This window comes from Trachemys scripta, chromosome 4, assembly GCF_013100865.1.
Source record: "Trachemys scripta elegans isolate TJP31775 chromosome 4, CAS_Tse_1.0, whole genome shotgun sequence".
NCBI classification, from domain to species: Eukaryota; Metazoa; Chordata; order Testudines; family Emydidae; genus Trachemys; species Trachemys scripta.
The window spans coordinates 76645244-76663174 of record NC_048301.1 but is presented as its reverse complement, the minus strand read 5'-3'; positions in this window follow the sequence as shown (position 1 = coordinate 76663174).

Sequence of the window (17931 nt, the reverse complement as noted above, 5' to 3'; positions counted from 1 at the left end):
TACTAACAATCACTTTCTGCAAATAGTCATTTGAATTTTTAAACAGATTTGCTCTGACCACATTGCTACCCTTTTGGAGTTTGCTTTACGTGAGTATTTCTAGTGAATGAGCCTTACCAGCATGAACACTTTTAAAAAGGCAAATATTAGACATTGAATGTTCACAAACAGCAAATTTAAAATTGCAGAGTAAGCCAACAACTATGTAAAGTGCAAATTGTATTCAAATATTCAATTCAAAATTTGCACTGGTATTGGTTAGTCAAGAGTCATTCAATAAAGAAAAACAATGCCATGTCACTGATATAATTGACTAATGCTAAATTAAATTTAACTATGAACCAAGATTTTTTTTTATGAATGATCTATAGATAAGCAGTTACGGATTAATGACATTCACTATAATTTCAAACATGAAATACATTTGAGAGTTTCACAATTTGTTCATCCAGGTACATTTTTTAACCAAGTTATTCCCCCAGTTATTCACTCCATCCTTGCTTTAGGACCCACAGTGTATTATCATTATATCAGAGCACCATGAAAAAACATGACACTATAAAAAGGCATGAGCTCTGCCCCAAGAAATTTATAATCTAATCAAGACCAATCTATAGTAAACACAGTAACAATTCCAGACATGTTGTCATTTGTGGAAACCTACTGGTGTATTTATGGCATTGTACCTTTTTAATATTGTGTCCAAAGTATCTAAAGTTCAGGATAGACACTTTTTTCCTTGCTAAACAATTTGGTTAGAGGGCAAAAAATGATGAAAGTCTTTGCAAAAAAAAAACCACCTTGTGCTTAAAGAAGAATTTGAAAGGTCAGAGAGAGGAAGGACACTTTGAACACAACAAGTGGGAGGTCACTCTAAGCATCGGGGAGGGATGAAAGAAGTTGCAAAGTTTAAAGTGAATGAAGGAGACAATAGATAGAACTGAGAGGACTAAAGAGTAAGACTAAGAAGAAATAGTTTGTGAAATGAAAAGGGCATTAGAGGAATTGTGAAGAGCTCTGAAGGTGGGGGAAAACAACTTGAACTTAATGTGATAAAAGGTGGGATGTCAGAAGAGATTTGAGGTAGTAGGTTTGGGGTGATGTGGTCAGAACATTAGTAAAGGGAGACGACTTTAGCAGCAAGTGTAATAGCTCCACTGATGTATTCTTGGGAGTCTGCCTCCATGGTCTTCCAACGTGCTACCTCCATCCAAGGTCTTTCTCAAAGTTGTCTATTTATTTGTGCATGTTCTGGCTGGGCAATAGCTTATTGGGAGTGAGAACAGCATGTAAAGATGTTGTTCTGAGATTCAATCAACACTCATTTTTCATTCCATTAGACACCCTTTACACAATTCAGACGTGTTAAAAATGCAATTTCAAGGCTCAGTCACAGCCCCCCCTCAACTCACTTGCTGTAGTACAATAGTTAATGTGGCTTTAGGTTATCTTTCCTGCGTCATGACCTCATTCTGAACATACCTATTTTTTCCCCCCATCTGTATCCCCAGTTGTTCATTTGGCTTCAGCCTTTGCAAATAAATATAGCTGACTAAGCAATGCAAATGTAAATAGTTTCTGCAGGCTCTCTTTCTTGTAAGGCTAGTGGATGCATTATGACAGCAACCACCACCTCATAAATCTAACTTCTATCTCTAGAAAAATATTGGAACAAACAATAAGAGAAAACAAATCACAATTTCTAGAGCATAACAAACATAAACAATAGGCAGCACTGAGGCTTATTACAGAATAGATTTTACTAGAAAAAGTTGATTGATTTCTTCTTTAATAGAAGTACTAAATTAGCAAATGGAGAGAAAGCAGTGGCTGTAAAATAACTAGATATTAGGAAATAATTTGGTACATTGTCTCATGAAATCTTATTCTCTAAAGTAATCTAAATTAACTTGGCCTGCATTTAAAAACAAATAAAAATGATGATAAATGACAATTTGAGTTGGCAGGAGTCATCAATTGTGGTACCATAGAGATTGGTGTTGGGTATGGACAAAACCCATGTTTAACAGGGACCAATCTTATTTTGCTAAAGAGGTTGACTAAACAATATAATGCAACTTTTCTAACTGTAAATTTTGAGCTCAGTTACACCTGTGTAAATCAGGAGTAACTTCACTGGCCAAAGTCTGTGAGTGGTTAATCATTCCCTGATGATGAGGAGTGGAGCTGAACTGAGCTTAGTAGAGATACTTGGCATAAAAAGTCAGAAGCCATGAACAGCTAACAGGAGAGTATCAGAAAGAGTTTGGAGAGGGATTGTGAGAGGCTTTCCTTCAAGGTCTATGTTTAATTCTAGGCTGCCTAGTGATGGAACAGTAGTGATCTGCAATGGAAGTGCCATGTTTGCTTTCTTGATTGAAGATACTTCCTGTTAATGGACAGCAAGCTGGTGGCTGTGCTGGAAGAAAAGATTCTTGGACTGGAAAGGCAAGAGAGAATGAAAGAATCTGAGGTTTTCCTAGACAACCAGCTTCAGGAAACATGAGTACCCCAGGTTCAAGGAAGAACGGAACTAGCCATAAAGGATTTGGAAAGAGAGGAACTTAGAGAAGAGGTTTGGCAATTTGTAGACACCAGAAGCAAGAGATCAAGGCAGCATTCTATTTGACTGGACACAGATGAGGATGGGCAGGCTGTGTGTGGTCACCAGAGAGAGAAGAGGACCAGGAAGAATTCCACAAAGCTCGAAGTTTCCGATCCATACTAAATCCTCAGTATGGAAACTGTGGAATATCTCTCTGAAGATCCAGGTGGTCTAGGGGAATGGAGAGATGCACAGGAAACACCTGAAGATGGCTGCATGGCCCAACCTGTAAGAAAATCAAGCTTGTCTGCAAAGATCTCTAATCAGCTAAAAAAAGACAGATGATCCTTGTTGATGATTCTAGACTAAGAATAACTGAAAGAACATTCTGCAAGAGAGAGGCAGAAAACAGGATGGTATGTTGTCTTTCCAGAGCCAGTAAACAACACATCACTCTACGATAAGATAGGCTTCTGAAGTCAATGGCCAAGTGTTGGTTGATGATGGTTCACAGAGATACAAATGACACTGTATAATGATTTCAGGGAACTCAGAAAAATATTGAAGAAGAACATCCAAGTAATCCTCTCAAAGATACTTTCTCTCCTGTGAGCGAAGGAAGACAGAAGGCAGATGATTCTGGAAGTGAGCTGCTGACTAGGTAAGTGGTTTAGGGTACAGGATTTTAGTTTTGTGGAACATTGGTCCATCTTCTATGGGGAGCGAGGGGGCTGTATACTTCAGATGGCCCCCATCTATGTAGAAGGGAAACCTTGCTTCTCTGGGACAAGTGGGCTAGAGTAGTCAGGAGGGCATTACATTAATACCAAAAGGGAAGAAATGAGCCCTCATGTAGTACAAAATTGAGACATTGAGAACAAAATTAATCAAGTAAATAAAGGAGGTGATGAGAAGAAATTCTTTAATTGCCTATATACCAATGTTAGGAGCTTGAGTAACAAACAAAAGGAATTGGAATAGTTCATTTAAGAGCATAAATTCAATCTAATTGGTATTACTGAAACCTGGTGGGATGATTCACATGACTTGAATGTTAAAATCGATGGTTATAACCTATTTAGAAAAGATTGAGTGGGCAAGAGGGGAGAGGGAGCGGCACTGTATGTCAGAAATGCCATTAACTGTTTGAGTCACCGACAACTCAAAAGAAAACAATCTTAAATATTTAATTAAATATAAATATTATGGTTCAATGTCCTAATAGAAAAAAAGCACAATATGGAGTAATAATTGGTGTCTGCTACAGACCGCCTAATTACACTAGAGAACAGGATGACTAGCTTGTTACACATCTATCTATAATGTGTGGGGGAAAAAAATCTGTGTAATCACGGGGGACTTCAATCTGAGTAATGTATACTGGAGAGCTCACACTGCCATTATTAAAACGTCATTGGAATTTCTAATTATAGATAAAAATTTCCTAACTCAAAAACTGTTGTATCCAACATGGAGAAATTCTACATTAGATCTCATCTTGACAGATAAAAATTGATAAGAGAACTAAAAATTAGAGGTAGAATCATAGAATCATAGAATCATAGAATATCAGAGTTGGAAGGGACCTCAAGAGGTCATCTAGTCCAACCCCCTGCTCAAAGCAGGACCAATTCCCAGCTAAATCATCCCAGCCAGGGCTTTGTCAAGCCGGGCCTTAAAAACCTCCAAGGAAGGAGACTCCACCACCTCCCTAGGTAACGCATTCCAGTGTTTCACCACCCTCCTAGTGAAATAGTTTTTCCTGATATCCAACCTGGACCTCCCCCACTGCAACTTGAGACCATTGCTCCTTGTTCTGTCATCTGCCACCACTGAGAACAGCCGAGCTCCATCCTCTTAGCTTAGGTATAAGTGATCATGACTTGGTCACATTTGTCATGTGCAAAACAGAGCAAAGTCTAAACCAGTGATACATATATGGTCTCTCAAAGGGCCTCTTTCATAAAGCTGAAAAGATTTTTAATCCATGTCAACTATGAGGAAGAATTTAATCAAAAAAGAAGAAGGGTAACTTGGAATTGCTTAAAGAATACTTTACTAGATGCTCCAAAAAACAGAATCAAAGAAGAAGGCCATATTGATTAAAAATATTGACCTGGATTAGAGGGGAAGTGAAGGCAGCTATTTTTATATGCATATATAACAAATGGACAAAAGGGGAAGTCAATAGTAATGATTATAAATCAGAAGCATGGAACTGCAGAAAACTGATAAGGGAAGTAAAGGGACACAGGGAGATATAATTAAAATAGATATGATGAACAAAAAGAATCCTATCAATGTTATTGATTTATTACAAGAAGGAAAGGGTAGAATTATAAATGATAATGTGGAGAAGGCAGAAGCATTCTATATATATATTTGGAAAAAAAGCCAGATGATGTAGTCATATATGATGATGACAATACTTTTCACCCCTGTAGTAACTCATGAGGATGTTAAAGAGCAGCTAATGAAGTTAAACATTTTTAAATGAGCAGGCCCCTGTAAATTGCATCCACGTGTTCTAAAAGAACTGGTTGAGCTGCTCACTGGACCATTAATATTGATTTTTAATAAGTGTTGGAACACTGGAGAAGTTCCACAAGACTAGAGGAAAACGAATGTTGTGTCAATATTTTAAAAAGGTAAGTGGGATGACCAGTGTAGTTATAATGGAGTGGCTCATATGGAATGCTATTAATAAAGAATTAAAGGAGACTAATATAATTAATGCCAATCAACATGGGTTTGTGGAAAATAGATCCTGTCAATAGATCTTAGTGTCTTTTTTTTTTACGAGATTAACACATTTATGAAACTTGTAATGTAATATACTTCGATTTCCATACAATGTTTGATTTGGTATCACATGACATTTTGATTAAAAAACCTAGAATGATAGAAAATTAGGATGGCACCCATTAAATGGATTAAAACTGGCCAACTGATGTAGTTGTAAACAGGGAATCATCATCAAGCAGGTGTGTTTCTGGTGGGGTCCTGCAGGATTGTTGGCCCTACACTATAACATTTTTAATCAAGAAAACAAAATAATCACTGAAGATTGCAAATGACATGGAGATTGGGGAATGGTAAATAATAAAGATAACAGATCACCAATAGAGAGCAACCTGGATTGTTTGGTAAGTTGAGTGCAAGCAAATAATATGCTTTTATGCTTTTTAATATAGCTAAATGTAAGTGTATACTTCTAGGAACGAAGAATGTAAACCACATTTACAGGATGGGAGACTCAATCTTGTGAAGCAGTGACTTGGGATCACAGTGGATACTCAGCTGCATGTGAGTTTCCAGTGTGATGCTGTTGCCAAAAGGGCTAATGTGAACCTTGGGTGCAAAAACAAGGGAATCTCAAGTAGGAGAAAAGAGGTTATATGTAGCATTGGTGCAACTGCTGGAACACTGGATCCAGTTCTGGTGTCCACAATTCAACAAGAATGTTGATAAATTGGAGACTGTTCAGAGAAGAGCCATGAAAATGCTTAAAGGACTAGACAACCTATCTTATGGTGATATACTCAAGGAGCTTGCTTTATTTAGCTTAAAGAGAATGTTAATGAATGACTTGATCACTGTCAGTAACTAAATACATGAGGAACACATTTTTGATAATGGGTTCTTCAGTCTAGAGGACAAAGGTATAACAAGATCCAAGTTGAAACTTTACAAATTCTGATTGGAAATAAAAAATTGTGCCTTATAAGTGATGGTAATTAGCCACTCAGACAATTTACAAAGAGTGATGGTGGATTCTCCATCACTGACCATTTTCAAATCAAGATAGCTTTTTTTGTAAAACATATGTTGTAGGGATTATTTCAGAGACGTTCTCTGGCCTGTGTTATACAGGAGATCAGACTAGATAAGAATAATCATCCTTTTTGGCCTTGAAATCTATGAATATACACTAGTGTAACAGATTATAATTTGGTACCATTAATGGTGATAGCTTCCAGTAAACAGCAAGCCTAAGTTTAACAGTAGAAAGTTTGCAAGGACCATAGTTTTGTATCCTGCAGCAGAACTCAAATATCAATGAAAGTTTAATACATTAATCTAGACTAAAAGAGTATATGGCATTTTGAATGGTTTGTTCACCTGAGACTGATAGTGGAAAAGCAGTTTGAGGTGACTGTAATAAATTTTCATCAGTTTATGTGTCAATACACCTGAGAAACCAGGGGACTCCCTGTTTCAAAACTAGTCTCATAACTCTCTATCTTGCTCCCCTTTTAAGGTTCCTTTTTTTGCATACAAAACAGAAACACTTTAGATGATAAAGACAGAGTGTAGAGGGAAATCTGTTTTGGATCTCTCAAGCCAGTTAATAATCTTATTCCTTTCTTTACAGTGCAGCTTACTGACAGTAGACTATATTACGGTGAATGAGAGTCTGAGGACCCTTGAACCAAGAGCCATTGAACAATGTGAAATTTCAAGTATACCATAATTACTGAAACACCTGGGATTGGAAATTTGCTACAGATCCACTGTGGAAATTCAGAACTCTCAAATATCAATAGCTCTCAAAATAGCTCTTTTTTTATATCTAGAGTGGGTTACGCACATAACCATTTGTTTAAGCGGAGAATGAAAAATATGAGACTCCTTTTCAAAATCTCTTTTTAGCATTTATATCATACACAGAAAGGCAATATCCATGTAATACAAATATTTAACCCATACTGCTGACCACATCACATATTCCCTATCTGGGATTTATCTTAACATTCCCAAACCCTGAGGAGCTTCATCATTTTTGTTTTAATCCACCAGCAAGGGAAATGTTTCCTCCCTCCTGCATTCAAATATTGGATTTGCCTCTGTTCAAAGTTTTGGATGTTTAAGATTTACCTCAAGGCAAGTACCAGCTTTTTCTAAACATAGAGATGCCAGTCTTTTGAAAGTACGATATCTTGCAGTCCTGCCGGACTAGAAATGGGATGGAATTCACTTCTAGATGTGGAAGTTCCTGAGAGAAATGACTTTAATTAACATTTTTAGGTCTAGAAAAGCTATTTTAGGTCAATTTTGGAGGTGTTTTACATGTATTAATTTTGATTTCTCTCTCCCTCTGACATACCTGGTTTTACACACAAGAAGATACAAAAACCAAACATTTCCATTTTTTCCCTAAAGCTATTGAGAAATAGTGTATCTGGACTACATCAGAAAATTTCAAATGGGGACTATAAGACAAGGATTCCATAGCTATATTTATAACTGTGATTGGGGGGGGGGGGGGCAGGGAGAGAAACTAGCTTGGCCAGAAAAAGCATCCAACAGTTCTGGAAGCAGCATGCCAACAAATCACCAGTGTGCACTATAGCCCTAATGTGGTTAGTGATGACAAATGAGTGGTCCTGTCTTGTATCCAGAACACATTCATTCCATGGTGTTTCCCTTGCAATCTAACATGAGCTGTTTACTTCAGGTGTTCTCCTTCCTAGTTGTTGTACAGAATGGTCATTTATCTTCTTTGATGCTGGCTACTTCTACAGCTCACAGGCAATGTTTAAAGATACCATCATTGTTTGAAGGCCTGATATTTCAATGGCACTTGATGGGAGAACTCTTTCATCGGCATAAAGCGGCTACTCAGGAGACCTTACAGCAGTGCAGCTGCAGCGGTACAGCTGTGCCCCTGTAAGGTCTGTAGTGTAGACATAGCCTAACGTTCTTAAGGCCTTGCTACAGTGAACAACTAACATTTCCAGCAATAATGGTCCGCTATAGAGAAATATGACTCCCCAGCTGAGACAAGCTCAGCTCCAGTCCTACTCGGGAGTTTTGACCATGAGAGTTCCAAATTCAAATCTCACATGCAGCAGTGCACAAGATACATCCGCACACACATTTACTAGATAGGTGTTTGGCTAGTAAGTTAATTCACCTTGGGTGTTCAGCCACCAAGTGATAAACAGAGACTGGTTAGCATTCAGACATGTCCATTTTATAGCCCAGCCACGTAGCTCTTTCAGGATTAACCCTCAGGACATATTCTTCTTAGTATACTTCCCGTCCTCCATAAAAGCCACCATCACACTCTCCTGGCATATCTTCCAGTGGTAGAAGCCAGAAACCAGAGAACCGGATGCTGAATAGAGCCAGAGATGCAGATGCTGGGGCTTAGATCCTAGTCAATCCCTAAGAGTGCTGCTGTAATTCTGCTGCTATCTGAAGAGCATTTCAATATGTATCATGTTTACATGTCTCGAATCCTAGCAGGCACCCCCTCCCGGTCACCCACTAGGACTGCTGTGAAAGAAATCCAAGCCTCTGTGCTCTGGATCTGCAGGGTGTTTCAAGCTCCTGGAGCTTAAAAGCAGTCCAGGCACTACACCAATTTTCAGAGTAGCAGCCGTGTTAGTCTGTATCCGCAAAAAGAAGAACAGGAGTACTTGTGGCACCTTAGAGACTAATAAATATTTTGATTCAATGGTCACAAATCTGACATCAGGAATCAAAATACTCAAAAACCAGTGGGAGAACACTTTAACCTGTCTGGTCATTCAGTGACAGACCTGCGGGTGGCTATATTACAACAGAAAAACTTCAAAAACAGACTCCAAGGAGAGACTGCTGAGCTGGAATTGATATGCAAACTAGACACAATCAACTCCGGTTTGAATAAGGACTGGGAATGGCTGAGCCATTACAAACATTGAATCTATCTCCCCTTGTAAGTATGCTCACACTTCTTATCAAACTGTCTGTACTGGGCTATCTTGATTATCACTTCAAAGGTTTTTTTTTCTCTTAATTAATTGGCCTCTCAGAGTTGGTAAGACAACTCCCACCTGTTTATGCTCTCTGTATGTGTGTGTATATATATCTCCTCAATATATGTTCCATTCTATATACATCCGAAGAAGTGGGCTGTAGTCCACGAAAGCTTATGCTCTAATAAATTTGTTAGTCTCTAAGGTGCCACAAGTACTCCTGTTCTTCTTTTTACACCAATTTTGTGATCCCTAGTCATACTCTCTTGTCACAGACCTTCCATTTGGCACACGCTTCTGAGTGTTGGAATCCACGGGTACTAGAATCCACTGTCGAGCTGCTTAGACTCAGCAATGACCCTTCAGGCTCACGGTTATTTGAAACATGCCCTTTTTCCAAAATTCCATCCAAAAGGTGTGAAGCATCTGGTTTACAGTTTAACTCTCCGACAGGCATGGAGTAGTTGTGATAATATCAACACACAGAAAGACATTCTTGCCCCACCCCCACAAGTATAATGTATTTATGCTTGTTTATCCTTAATCATGTAAAAGCAGAGGAGAGTATAGAACATACAAAACAATAAAACCTCCTAAATGCAATCTCCCTTTCTAATTGACCCTTCCTTTGCAGGATCATCTATGTTCTGTCAGGTGCGAGGGAAGTGATCTCCACCCTTTGCCTACCCTGCCTCTGCTGCAGCCTCCCTCATTGTAACCTTTTGTTCTGTATTTCTGTAACTTTCCACTACTCCAAAAGTACATTCCCTTTGGACAAGAGGAGGAAGTGTCTTCTCCCAGCTACAGCAAACCCATTGTCCCAAAGTAGTTTATTTTGAAAAGACAATCATTGAGTGTTCATCATGCACCATTGTCTGTGGCCTGGCAAAAACATGGCACAACCTTGCTAATTCACGGTGGATCCACACACACTTCCATGACAGTAATTTCATGATACAATTCAGAAGTGGCACACACAGAGAACCCCCAATACTGATTACACCAATTACACCAATACTGATTTCCTGTGGTGAATCAAAGCAGTGTCAACCCATTGGCTGATATGGGCTCTGAAGGTCCCGCACTCTGGCATGTCAGACTGGGGACTCCAGTCAAGTTTTGCCTAATTAAACTATATACCACCCTATGGACACCTGCTACTACCTTATACAGCAGTTCCATCATGAGAAATGTTTTGTTTGGGATGGAAAATTGGCACAATATGTAGCCAGACATAAAACACACATAGTATGCTACCTCACTTTTCATAACCTTCCCCCCGGCCCAACCTCTGCTTTCCTGTGTGGCTCTAGAGTCATAGATTTAGGCCAGAAGACACAATTAGTCTGACCTCCTGTATAACATAGACCAGTGCCAAATTCTCTTCATTCCATTTGTATCAAAAATACCTTGTAATATGGTCCATCCCCCATTCCAGCCCATGAAACTTAAGAGTTCAGTATCTTATCTCCCACGGGTGAGGCCTCATCTGGAATACGGTGTCCAGTTTTGAGCTCTACACAACAAGAAGGATGTGGAACAATTGGAAAGAGGCCAGAGGAGGGCAACAAAAATGATTATGGGGCTGGAGCACATGACTTATGAGGAGAGGCTGAGGGAACGGGGATTGTTTAGTCTGCAGAAGAGAAGAATGAGGGGGGATTTGATAGCTGCTTTCAACTACCTGAATGGGTTACCTGGGGTGGTGGTGGAATCTCCTTCCTTAAAGGTTTTTAAGGTCAGGCTTGACAAAGCCCTGGCTGGGATAATTTAGTTGGGGATTGGTCCTGCTTTGAGCAGGGGGTTGGACTAGATGACCTCCTGAGGTCCCTTCCAACCCACATATTCTATGATTACAAAGACTCAGAATGTATTTTTTTAATCCACATATCCAGAGCATCTTACATTGTAGTCTTTAAAAAAGCTTCTCTTTTGAGATGGAGATGTTATCTGAAATCCCAGACAACTGCATGGAAAATTGATGAATTTTCTGTCAGTGCAATGCTCCAAGCACAGAGTTTGTGATCAACAGAGGGCATATCTGTGCTGTTTGAGGACTTGCTTGCTTTTGAATATTATTTGCCAAGTGTCTCTTCACATGCACTGCCTCTAGTCAAGGAAATGTCAGTTCAGTCCCAAGCTGCCAAAGATGGTCTGCTGAGTAAGCATTAAAGAACTCAAAGTGATCATAAGGGCAAAGCAGTGCTCTTACCTAGTCACAGCAGGCACGCACTTTCCTCATCCCAGCAAGAGGATACCCAACACATATGAGAAGGATACAGTCTCAATAATAGAATGAATGTTCCCTGTACATGCTTGGGAAGAAGACAAAAGAGACAGAGAAAGCTCTTACTTTTCAATAAAAAGGGTTTATTTCTAGAGTTGGTTGAAACTCAGAATTTCCATTTTGCCAGAAATTTAAAAATTTACCTTAATTCCAAATTGTAACAAAAATACATATTTTCATAATTTCCTGTGACATGGAAATTCTGAAACAAAAATCTGGAAAAAATCATTTCAGAACGTTTTTTGTTTCAAAAATTATTTTCTTTTTCTTTTTCTTACTCTTACTCTTATTCTTTTTACATTATTTCATGTCATGTCAGTAGTAGTGCAATATCTCATATCATGCAGTACTACTTCTGACTCGTCATACTATGACATCAAAATTCTCAAACAATATTGGTTTTAGAATCATTAGGGGCAGGTGCTCCTTAGTAGTGATCAGAACATCCTATATTCTTTTTTTGATCAATGTATTTCATGTTTGTGTGGTAATGAAACAGTCTGACAGTTTGAAAATTTTATATAGCAAAGATATACGTCAGTATAATTAATACTGATTAGACGAGCAGCTGTTCAATATCTTGGGGAAATGATTCTAGATTAACACAAGGATATTGAAAACTGATTTGAAGAACTTTTCTTGTATGCAAAAAAACATACTGTGCCTGCTATCAGCCAACTCAGCTGGCCTTATAATGCAGCTATCACCATATTATGATCAGAATTTGTACACAGGAAAGCCCTATTAGTTCATCTTCTGTGAAGCCATCTATCCTCCCATTTCCCAGTATAAGACTGCCCCCTCTACAGTATATTATCCAATGCTCTTCCACTATTCAGCAGTCTAATAACTCTACCTATTGTAAATATTTTCCTGAGATCTGCAATTGACCATTTCTTCCTATTAAAACATATCACATAAATTTTGTAAGAAGAAAGTACAGTTCATCATGTCCTCTAGCTGCCCTACACATTTTGACACAAGAGAGAAGTTTCTGATGGCTTAATTACACATGAATCAAATTATCCTAGCAGCAATATCTTATCAAGATACAGTGATACTGTCAATTGACTAGTGTTCCTGTAATCTCACTGTGTTCCTTTTTTTTTTTTTACTTCAGTAACTGGTTTTATTTTACCTTACACTGCAAAGATTAAATGAAGCAGAAACAGCTTTCACTATCCCATTCAGGTGCTTGTCAACATTACAAAGGTAAAGAATTGGAAACTAACCACAGTGAAAATATACACCTTAAAATGAACACAACATAATGCCAAATGTCTATGTTAGTAGCAGAGTTTTGTGACATGCTACAGTTTTAAGAGAGTCTTACAATCAAATTTCAAGCAAGGGAATATGAAGGCTCTCCTTGAAGTGTAAAGGGAGAAAATGGTGTAATGAAACTGAGAGAGGTAATGTCTCCAGGACTTTGTAAGTGTTGATATCTTGAACAGGTGTCCTGAATTAGAAAGACATAACAGTTCTCTGCAAGGAGACCCCACAGAGGGGAATATGTGGCTGAGGCCCCAGTTAAGGATAGTAGATTATCAATGCTGAAAATGAGAGAGGAAAGAAAACATCTAAACCAATAAATAAATAACCTGAGCAATTTGGCATCTGGAGTATGTCAACGAGAGTGAAAAGAAGTGTAATCCAACAGAGGGGCAGCTGCTGAAAAACCTGTTTGCCATATAACAGCTGATGGTGTAATCCCCAGAATATGCATTACTAGCCACACAGGTAATTACTAGCCACATTACTAGCCACACAGGTGTATAATATGGACTTCAGAAGTATGGGGGGGAAATTATAAGATGGAAAGGAAAAAGAGTAGTAACAAGTAATAAAACCACCATCACCTAAAGCTTCATGGTTGTCACTATGGCTTGTGCCTTGGAGCTTCACAGTGACAGCAAGGATAAAACTCCAATCTTCTTGCTCAAGCAGCACAGGCTCCAACCATTTCTCTAAGGAGACTATTCGTTGTTAGAAGAAGAGAGCACCTAACATATAGTTCTGATTCAACCAAGGAGTGGTTTTAATACACAGGAGACTGCTGATTGCATTGCAATAGACTCTCTATTAACCTAGGATAAGCTGAATAAACTTCTCAAATCCCTGCTATTCCTCAATGCTCTCAAGCAACAATATAAAGGCTACATCTCACTCTTGAATATTCTGGTCTGTCCTGAAACCATTTGTTTTCACTGGATAGGTATCAGTTATATGTTTGGCACTAAACATCCACAGCACGGTGCCACGTACAACACTAATAGACGATGATATTAGGGACATTTCTTGAAACAGACAGACAGTCTCACAACCTGGCTGTTCATTTCTCTGAAACTGGATGCTACATCTGATCAGAATTTTTCTAGTGAAATCGAATGAATAAGAAAAACTGACCCATAGAAGTACATGGTAGAAGCCAGAATCCTTACAGAGGTTCTAGATACATGAGAATTTCTGAATTAAAAAGAAAAAAAACCACCCCCCCACGTGCTGGTTCAAAAAAAAAAAGAAAAAAAAGTAGTGGTAACAGATAGCACAGTGTATTTCATGTCTCTATGATACACAATAATAAAGTCACTCTTCAGCAAACAGCAAGGAACTTTATTAAAGTAAAGAATGACAACTGTATCACTGAACTGCTTTCCCTCTGACTGACTAGATAGAATCTGCTCAGGAGCTCCACTCTGCATCCAGCCTGTCTTCCTGATAATTACTTGAAGTGCAGTTATGGGCAGAAAAAGAGACTATATAAAAATGGCACTTTCTTATTTCATATATGTGCTCCCCTCTATGCATCTTTTAGCCAAACTGAATTGCTTTACCTATACAAACATGTTTTTACACTGTTCGCCCTGTCAAGCCAATGTAACTACTGCTACACATCCATCGTCAAGAGTGTTGGCCAACTTCCAAATGTCAGATCTTATGTAAGAAGCAGAAGTATTACTCTGAAGTCCTATTGTAACTATGCAAAGTGTGGGCCATTAATGGTGGCTTGGAATCTTGATGGCTCCCATTAACTAGGGCAATTGGTTGTAAATGGTTCTGTTTACTTGTAAGCCTTCCTGTATACCTGGATGCCAGCCAGTGAGTAATGAAGTCTCACAGGACATGTGAATATGTCACATGATACTGGAATCCATCTTAAACATGGTGCTTTTCCATTTAGAAGGAAGAGTGGGAACCCAGAGAGAGACAAAGGATTATTGTGTCAAAGATATAAAAGGGTGTGGAAGAGAACAAAGGGGGTCCCAGTCATGTGAAATCCCCCGCTTTTCATCTAAGATGGCTGCTGGAACTAATGAGAACTATAACAGGGGAAAGGATTTGGCACAGAGTGAGAAGGAGTCTAGTCTGTGAAAGAAGCTTATTGGAACATCTCTAAGAGTGAGATTTACCTGTATTCAGTTTCTTAAATGTATTAGGCTTAGACTTGCACGTTTTGTTTTATTTTGCTTGGTTACTTACTTTGTTCTGTCTGTTATTACTTAAAACCACTCAAATCCTATTTTTTATACTTAATAAAATCACTGTTGTTTATTAATTAACCTAGAGTAAGTGATTAATACCTGGGGGAGCAAACAGCTGTGCATCTCTCTATATCACTGTTATAGAGGGCGGATAATTTATGAGTTTACCCAGTATAAGCTTTATATAGAGTAAAGCAGATTTATTTGGGGTTTAAATCCCAATGGGAACTGGGTGTCTGGGTGCTGGAAATAAATGACTTTCTGAGCAGGTTTTGGTTAAAGTCTGCAGCTTTGGGGATATGGTTCAGATGCTGGGTCTGTGTTGCAGCAGACTTGCATGTCTGGCTCAACAAGACAGGGTTCTGGAGTCCCAAGCTGGCAGGGAAAAATGGGCTCAGAGGTAATTCCAGCACGGCAAGTGACAGTCCCAAAGGGGTCTTTGTGACCAAACCCATCGCCACAGCATCTGAGCTGTCTGAAGTTCAGAAGCTGTCAGCATTAGCCAGGGAGCTTGATCTGAACCCCACAGAGCCGTGCATTTTGCAGAAACAAACCCAGCTCAGCAATGGACCCAATGGAAGGATGAGTTTTAATTGTACATAGACTTAGCCATGCAAGAGGACAACGGTGGAACTGTGTTTTTACCACAAAGGAAAATTCCAGTGGCACTATGTAATCCAGCACTCAAGAAGCTTGAAAGTCTGCAGAACAGTGTTGTTATAGCACCGGTAGAGGCCAGTACAGCCTGGGTAAGCAGCATTGTGGTGGCAAAGAAGCCATCAGGCAAATTACATATCTGCACAGACCTAAAGCCACTGAAGTAGGCATTGGAAAGATGCCACTATGCACTGTCCACAACTGATAATATCTTGCCAGTACTTTCCAAAGCCAGAATCTTTATGGTCTGTGATTTGAAAAATGGGTTTGGCACATAACCATGGAAAATGAGTCCAGCATGCTGGTAAACTTTGCAACACTATTTGGTCACTAAAGATGGCTGTGCACATCAATAGGCATAAGCCCAGGACTGGAGGTGTTCCAGAAAAGATTCATCCTAGGTGAAAATAATTGCAGAAGATATCCTTTTTATAGGTGGAGGGAGAATAATACAAAAGCTGAACAAGAGCATGGCAGAAAACTACAAGCTTTTCTATAGTGATGCAGGGACAAGAACATAAATCTCAACCCAGAAAAATGTGACAAACAGTGTGAGATGACATTCATTGAACATCTGCTCATAGCACAGGGACGGAAAGCAGAATCTCAACAGGATCAAGACACTCAGACATGTCAGGCTCTATTGGATATGAAAGGAGGACAGCACTTCACAGGAATGACAAATTTTCTGTCCAAGCTGTGCCCACACCTGGCTGAAGCAGGAGAACCCATATGTCAGTTCACAAGGCAGGATGCTGAGTGGGACCGGGCAGGTGCCCAAAACAGAATTTGATATGCTTAAAAAAATAGATGCCCCTGTCCTGAAGTACTACCAGCCAGAAGAGCCACTGACGCTCCAGTGGGATGTACTGGAAGAAGGATTGGAAGTTGCCCTTTTGCAGGAGCAGCTGGTTGCTTATGCCAGCTGAGCCTTGTCAGAGACTGATAAAGGATATGCCCAAATGCCAGGGATTGGGGAGAGAGCTTCTGGCTGTAGTATTTGCCACCCAGTAATAATTCAATCAGACTTCAAACCTGAAGACAATCATTACAAAGCCTTTCATGTGCTTCCAGTGAGACCAGTTAGAGATCAGGTATTATCCAGGACCCTTAGCAGGGCATATATCCAGCATCAGCAAGTCTGGGGAAGGGGATCAGGACACTGAATCCATTTACATGCTCCACTATCTCCCAGTTTCAACAGCAAGGCTGATGGAAATCAAAGAGGCTATGGAAAAAGTCCATCCAGTGGCAGAGGATCAAGAAAACGATATTAGCGGGGTGGCCAGAAGACAAAAGTCAAGTACCGGTAGGGGCAGAACCTTATTTTGGAAATTAAATTAGACTAATTAACCATTAGGACAATTTACCAAGGGTCTTAGTGGATTTTCCATCACTGGCAATTTTAAAATAAAGATTGGATGATTTTTTCTAAAAGATATGCTCTAGGAATTATTTTGGGGAAGTTCTATGGCCTGTGCTATACAGGTCAGACTTCATGTTCACAATTGTCTGAGCTGGTTTTGGAATCTATTAATTTATGACCTGGATGTGAAGGATGAAATCATATTTTGAGGACAAAGATCTTTTTTTCCCCATTCATATGTAAATATGCAAATAATACATGCCTCACACCTGGGCATTGAGAGCTAACTTAGGCTCAAGAGAGTGTTGACTTGGTGGGAATGAATATACAACTCAGCTCCTTGATAGAAGGGTCTGACACCTGCCTGTCATGTGATAACCACCAGCAGAAAGAGATTTAACACATGAGCTTCCCCTTCAACCATAGGAAAAAGGTGGGAGAGGACTTATTTACTTACCGTGAAAAACAGTTCTTGATTACAGTGGACTAATATTCAAATTTTGGGAGATCAGTACCCTGTCTGATATAAGAAGCAAGTTAGTGATTGGCAAATTGAAGGCCCATCTTGTGAGGTATGGTATTCCAGACACTGCATTAGCCAAGTACAGACCCCATTTTGCCTCCGAAGAATTCAAAGAATTTGCACATAATGGGAACTTGACCATTACACCCCCTCCCCAGTATATCCACAGAGTAATGGAAAGGTGAAATCAGCTGTGAAAACAACTAAGAAATCCACACAAGGCTGTTTTTTTCTGGATCAGACCCCTTATTAGCATTTTTGGCAGATAGGAATACCCCATCACGGAGTGCCAAAATAGTTCAGCTCAGGTGCTGATGGGATGAAG